Consider the following 8,072-nt stretch of genomic DNA (forward strand, 5'->3'; position numbering starts at 1 on the left):
GTACCTCTGTGAAGTTTGAGAGAAACAGTTTACTTTTCCTCTCTAGACAGATCCAGTTCTACCATCTAAAGTTCTCAAATTTTGCATTTATGAGGCTCCTTTTAAAGAGTATTGTTGGGCTTCCCTGGTGGTGCAGTGGTTGGGAGTCCGCCTGCCAATGCAGGGGACGCGGGTTCGTTCCCCGGTCCGGGAGGATCCCACATGCCGCGGAGCGGCTGGGCCCGGCCGCTGAGCCTGCGCGTCCTGAGCCTGTGCTCCGCAGCGGGAGAGGCCACAGCAGTGGGAAGCCCGCGTACAGCAAAAAAAAAAAAAAAAAAAAAGATAAAGAGTATTGTTCAGGGCTGTTACTCAATAAAAGAGTTAACCATCATGGTTACTTCTATTCACACACACACGTGAAATTTTTGATTATGCTAATTAATTGAGATATTAATAATACTGCTAATAATAACTGTGTTAATAATAGCTACCATTTCTTCAGTACTTACTATGTGTTAGGAATTGTACTAAGTAAGCACGTTACAAGTACCATTATTTTCCATGTAACCCTCATAACAACACTTTGGGGTAGGAACTATTGAGTCCCACTTTACAGGAAAAGTGGGACAATTTGACAAATGTCACTCAGCTGATAAGTGACAAACACAAGACTGGCATTCAGGTCTGCTTGCCTCAAGAAATGACATTCGTGACCCTCATGCTGCACCATCTTGGCTCAGTTTAACTGTATTCAGTTTCCGTTATGGATATATTCCTATGCTAATGAGTTATTACAATGTTTTTTCCATTCGACTGTTCTAAGATATCAAAAGGTCTTGTGATCCTGACTTCCAAAGGTCCAGGGATTAAGAATTACCCTTGAGACGACCATGGCCTATTATGAGTTACTCTCCATAAGTATATGCAGATTTAAATTTCCTGTAAGTGTCCTAAATTGCTACATGCATGTGTTCCTTCTCTAAGGATACCCTATGTCAAAAGTAAAAGCCTGCTCCCCTACCCACTTCAAATTGCTGCTGACATGGAGAATTCCCTAAGAGAAGCATAGTCCACACTGATAGTATCTCATAATTCAGACTATTAGGGAAAGAGAGTAGATTTTGGATGCCAGTCTTAGCCATAGGGATTTTGAGCATCTACTTTTCCTCATCATAATAGTAACAGTAAAAATACTTTACATTATTTTTTATTTTTATTTTTTAACATCTTCATTGGGGTATAATTGCTTTACAATGGTGTGTTAGTTTCTGCTTTATAACAAAGTGAATCAGCTATACATATACATATATCACCATATCTCTTCCCTCTTGTGTCTCCCTCCCACCCTCCCTATCCCACCCCTCTAGGTGGTCACAAAGCACCGAGCTGATCTCCCTGTGCTATGCGGCTGTTTCCCGCTAGCTATCTATTTTACGTTTGGTAGTGTATATATGTCCATGCCACTCTCTCACTTCTTCACAGCTTACCCTTCCACCTCTTCATGTCCTCAAGTTCATTCTCTACGTCTGCGTCTTTATTCCTGTCCTGCCCCTAGGTTCTTCAGAACGTTTTTTGTTTTTTTAGATTCCATATATATGTGTCAACACACGGTATTTGTTTTTCTCTTTCTGACTTACTTCACTCTGTATGACAGACTCTAGGTCCATCCACCTCACTACAAATAACTCATTTTCGTTTCTTTTTATGGCTGAGTAATATTCCATTGTATATATGTGCCACATCTTCTTTATCCATTCATCTGTCGATGGGCATTTAGGTTGCTTCCATGACCTGGCTATTGTAAATAGTGCAGCAATGAACATTGGGATACATGTGTCTTTTTAAATTATGGTTTTCTCAGGGTATATGCCCAGTAGTGGGATTGCTGGGTCATATGGTAGTTCTATTTTTAGTTTTTTAAGGAACCTCCATACTGTTCTCCATAGTGGCTGTATCAATTTACATTCCCACCAACAGTGCAAGAGGGTTCCCTTTTCTCTATACCTACCCTCTCCAGCATTTATTGTTTGTAGATATTTTGATAATGGCCATTCTGACTGGTGTGAGGGGATACCTCAATTTAGTTTTGATTTGCATTTCTCTAGGTCTTCTGCTCATATACAAGCAGCTCATGCAGCTCAATATTAAAAATACATTAATGTTTTAACTAATGTTTTTCAAGTTCTGTCACGTCTGCTATCTTATTCAATCCTCACAAAAACAAAGTGAGCAGGATAGAAATTATCTCCTTCTTTACATGGAAATGAACACTCAAGAGTATTTAAGTGATTTGGTCAGGGTCTTATGGCTAGTAAATCTCCAGTTCCTGTTCCAGTGTTCATCCAGCCTCTTTAGTATTTCTGTACAGTGTAATTTTTTTTACAAAGAACATGATAGACAATTCACACAAAGGGAAATAATAATAATAGCTGTTATTCATTAAATCAGTACCCAAGTTAGATTTTTTATATACCACATATATGACCATCAAAAAATCCTTACACAGCAGGTATTATTATATACATTTTTCATTTGAGATACCAAAGCTAAGAAGTGGCAGAGCTGAAATTTAAAGCCAGATCTGTTTGGTCCCAAAGCCCATGGTCTTTCCACTAAGTGAAAAGAGTAAATGAACACAAAAGAAGTGTTCCTACCCTCTAATAATCAAATAAATGCCAATTAAAGCAAGCTTAGATTTTCATTTGTTCAGCTTAATAGTCAAAAATAACACTCCAAACTGATGAGATATTATTACTCAATGGCAGGATTAATAACTGCTACACTTTTGGAAAGTGACATGACCATACTTAGAAGAACTTAATTATTCCACTCTTAACAATGAGTCCCAGAGAAATAATTCATCAGAAATAAGAAAATATACATGAAGAATGCCATTGTAGCATAATATATAATAACAAAAATTGGGAACTACTAACAGTTTTAAATATGATATTCCTATTACAATATTGATATAATAAAATCCTATTACCAAAAGCTATGCAGGAAATAAGGAAATGTTTAAGTATTTCATTAAAGTAGCACAACTCAAAATTTGGCCTACTGGGTAGCCAGCAGAGAAAATAATACTAAATCAAGTTGGATCCCTAATTCCCAAATTTAACCAAAATAAATTCCAGATGAATCAAAAATTTAAACAGAAAAAGCAAAAATATAAAAACAGTAAAGAAAGGACTTCTTAAGCATAATGCAAAATCCAGATGCAATCAAATGAAGAACTAATAAATTTAACCACCTAAATATTTAAAAAATTCTACATGGCAAGAAAATACTGTTAAAAAGTCAAAAGAAAATTACATAGTAAGGAAAATGGATATATACAGTACACATGACAAAGAGCTATTTTCCTTTACATATAAAGAGCTCCTATAAATGAATAATAAAAAGATAAACAGACCAATAGTAACTTGGGGGAAAGACAGGAACAGAGAGTTCACAGAAAAGGGAAAAAAATAAATGGCAATTAAACAAATTAAAAAATGGTCAAATCCACTCATTATTAGAAAATCACAAAACAGAACTACAGTGAGATACCATTTCTCAACTATGCTGTTTGAGATTTTTAAAATGTTTGCTAATATACTACATTGATGAGAATATACAGAATTGGGCACTTATGTTGTTGGTGAGAGTATAAATTGATAAAATTTCTATAAAGGAAGATTTAGCAATGATGTCTACATTCTTTGCGCCAACAACTTATCCTATGGATTTGCATATTTGTGCAAAGAAGTATGTAAAAGGATATTCATTATAGCATTATTTATAATAAAAAATGAAAAGAACCAAAATACTAATTTATAGGGGAGTGTTAAGTGATAAGATATTCTTAAAATGGAATGCTATGCACCTGTTAAAAAGAAAAAAAACAGATGCTGTATTATAATATGAAACAATTTCCAAGATCAATTATTAACTGAAGAATACATGGTGCAGATACTTCTGGTTTCTGGTCCCGCATGTAAAGACCTTGGAAGTTGTCATTTCATCCTAACAACAAGTAAAAAGCTGTATAAAGTGAAAAATTAATAACTTTTCTTATATCTGTCAGAGAAAACCACTGCCCCCCACATTGGAGAGGCAGACAGGCAGATACAGAGAATTGTAACTTACTGGAGCAAAAACCCATGAGCGGAAACACATATGGGAACTGGTACCTGAGGTAGGAAAACCTGAAGTTCTGGAGGCTTAGTGTGGACAAGTCTGAGAGTTAAAAACCCCAGGGAAGGCCAAGTCATTGGGAGCTTCCCCAAACTTTGGTGAGTTTCACCTCTAGGAACTCTACCATGTTCTCAGGGGAGACATCAGAGAAAAATTCCCTTGTGCTTCTTGCAGAAGGAGGGGAAATGTAACCATTATAAATCATACCAGATCATTTTATTCTTTTAAACAAGGCCAGCCCTCAAGAGAAAGACCTGGAGGAAGGGAAATACCCATGCCAGTTCCCTCTAGCTGTTCTGTCACACCTAAGGTGAGGAGAAAACTGAGAAACGCTTATAAAGTTTAGAGCCTAGGAGCAATGGCTCACTAAAAGACTGAAACCTAGTCATAGGACTATAAAATGCTTCCTGCCCACTCCACCACTTACCACCACATCACTAAAAGTCTATTTATCAGAGTTCCTTTTGCACGGTGTATTATGTCCAGCTTTCAATAAAAAATTACCAGGCACCCTAAAAGGCAAAAAAACACAGTTTGAAGAGACAGATCAAACATCAGAACCATACTCAGATATGCAAGCATGCTGGAATTATCAGACTGGGAATTTTAAACAACTGATTAATATGATAAGGGCTCTAAAGCAAAAGTAGACAACATGCAAGTATTGATGGGTAATGTAGGCAGAAAGATGGAAATTCTAAGAAAAAACTAAAAAGCAATGCTTTGATGGGCTCATTATTAGAGTGGACACAGCAGAGAAAATTTCTGAGCTTGAGGATATGTCAATAGAAACTTCCAAACTGAAAAGCAGAGAGAAAAAAGACTGAAAAAAAATCATAACATATATCCAATAATAGTGGGACAACTACAAAAGGTAAAAATTATGCATACTAGAAATAGCAGAAGGATAAGAAAGAGAGAGAGGAACAAGAAATATTTGAAGGAATAGGACTGAGAATTTCCCCCCAAATTAATGTCCAACACCAAACCACAGAACCAGGAAGCTCAGAGAACACTGAGCAGGATAATTGAAAAAAAGAACAAAAACAACAACAAAAAACCCATATCTAGGCATATCAAATTCAAAGATAAAGAAAAAATCTTGAAATAAGTCAGAGGGAAAACCCTTTATCTATAGAGAAACAAGTATAAGAATTACATCCGATTTCTCCTCAGAACCATAAAAACAATGCAGAGAGTGGAGAAAAATATTTAAACTGTTGAGAGGAAGAATACCCCACCAACCTAGAATTCTATACCCTGTGAAATTATCCTTCAAAAGTGAAGGAGAGATAAGGCTTTTTCAGACAAACCAAAATTGAGGGAATTTGCTACCAGCAAACCTGCTTTGCAATAAATGTTAAAAGACGTTCTTCAGAGAGAAGGAAAATATGTAAGTCAGAAACTCAAATCTATGTAAAGAAAAGAAGAGCATTGGGGAAGGAATTAATGAAGGTAAAATAAAAGCTTTTATTTTTCTTATTCTTAATTGATTTTACAGATGTCAGCTTGTTCAAAATAATAATAGCAACAATGTATTCAATTATGTATGCTTATATATATATATGCTTATGTATCAGTGAAATGATTGACAGCGATGATACAAGGGAAGGAATTAGGATTATTTTATTACAAGGTACTTGCACTACCAGTGAAGTGGTATAATATTATTTGAAAGTAGACTTGGATTAAGTGTAAGTTATTGCAAACCCTAGGACAATCACTAAAATAAGTAAAGAAAGAAATATAACTGATATGCCAGGAAAGGAGGGAAAACAGAATCATACAAAACGCTTGATTAAAACCACAAAGGCAGGGACTTCCCTGGTGGCGCAGTGGTTAAAAGTCCACCTGCCAATGCAGGGGACACAGGTTTGAGCCCTGGTCCGGGAGGATCCCACATGCTGCGGAGCAACCAAGCCCGTGTGCCACAGCTACTGAGCCTGCACTCTGGAGCCCGTGAGCCACAACTGCTGAGCTCACGTGCTAAGCCTGCGTGCCTGGAGCCCGTGCTCCACAACAAGAGAAGTCACCGCAATGAGAAGACCGTGGACCACAATGAAGAGTAGTCCCTGCTCGCCGCAACTAGAGAAAGCCCGTGCACAGTAACGATGACCCAGAAGACCCAACGCAGCCAAAAATAAATAAATTAAAAAAAAAAACCACAAAGGCAGAAAAAGATTGAAAGATAAAAATAAAGAACAAAGGCAACTAATAGAAAACAATAACAAATATGGCAGATATTAATCCAGCCATATGAATAACTCACATACTATATAATTCATCCATTTAAAGGGCACAATTCAATGTTTTGTGCTATATTATTAATTTTTTAAAATTTTGGTAAAGATATATATATAACATAAAATTTGCTATTTTAAAATGAATGGTGTAGAAATACATGTATTATGCTAAAATTCATGTAAAAAGTAGATATTTATACAGAAATGCTTTTAAAAGCATAGACTATCTCTGAAAGAAATTGCAAAAATAGTTGCCTCTAAGAAGTGGCAGTTGGGAACAGAGGGAGAAGAATGGAAGGGAAAATAACTTCTCATATATTCTTCTGTGTTATTTTTACGATTTGCTATGTTGCAATGCTACCTATTTAAAAAAACAAAAAATTAGAAAAAATTAACTTTTCAAGTGTATTAGATACATGGTAGTTTTTCACTACTCTCCCTTTTCACACTAATGCCAAAATCACTAACCACTCAGGGTACTCTTTCTTACTGAGAGCCCTGATGAAACTTCAGAATCCTTCTCAACACAGTGTTCCAGGATTTACCACTGAATCAGAGCAATCCCTAATGAAAAATATAATTGCAATTATGTAAAAAGATGAACACATTGAAAATACAGTATATTAGAGATCTCTCTATACACAAGATTTTCCAGGCAACTAGGCTATTACACTAGGCAATGCACCTTTTAAATGGTACTTTCCCCAAAAATATAATTAACACAAAGATGAATAAATATGCTAAATATGAACCATGATTGAACTTCTGACTGTATATTTACACTTCTCTGCCAGATAGAGGACAAGAAAAACAGCATTTCAGGACTTATATACTTACCCATATGTGGAATATTCCAAACTGTACCATTTCAACATATCCTGGCAGGTTATCTAACAATGCTGCAACATTTTTTAAAGCAGTTGAACTGCCAAGTCTTACAGTGTGGGATCCAGATGTGGAAGGTATTTGGAAGTGTGTATTTTCTTCTAGGCAAACTCAGCATCAGTCCATGTGAAAGAATTCTGACCTCCTCACCCCTGGAGTGTAGGTTAGTAACCATGACTGGTGTGGATTGCTGGTGGCTCTGGAACAGGAGTGATCCTATCTTGCATTTGCCGCTAGCCAAAAACTAGTAGAGAGCCTCTCTTGGCAGAAAGTCATTTTCAATCTAAGTCAAATGCTCAAGTCCATGGCATTTCTTTATTAAAGCCAGTAGTGCTTATAGTTTTGCAATCTCTAACACCTACGCACACATCCAAGTGCATGTGCCTGCCCTTGGGGGCACATGCACGCATGTGTGCACACACAGACACACACACACAGACACTCTCTCCTTTGGAGAAGCAGAGAAGGAACACTTCCTCAGATTTCCTGGGTTTAGAGTTGAAATTTCCTTGACATGATTTTAATTTAAACTGCCAGTATTATACCCAGAAGGAAAAACCCCATACCGCAATTCAACAATAGGTGTGGTCTTACAGTAGGTGTAGCTTCAGTTTCCTCATCTGTAAAATGAAATAATTTCATTAGGCAATCTCTTTGGATCCTGTCTAGTTTGAACATTCCTAAATAATAGGAATCATTTCAATATGAGCAGCTTTACATGGAGAATAGGTGTAATATTCAACCCTCCCTCCCCAACCCCAATAACAATTAATATACCTTGAGGCT

Source organism: Aethalodelphis obliquidens, unplaced genomic scaffold, assembly GCF_003676395.1.
Source record: "Aethalodelphis obliquidens isolate GAN/ISIS:26980383/991018 unplaced genomic scaffold, ASM367639v1 scaffold66, whole genome shotgun sequence".
In the NCBI taxonomy this organism is placed as follows: Eukaryota; Metazoa; Chordata; class Mammalia; order Artiodactyla; family Delphinidae; genus Aethalodelphis; species Aethalodelphis obliquidens.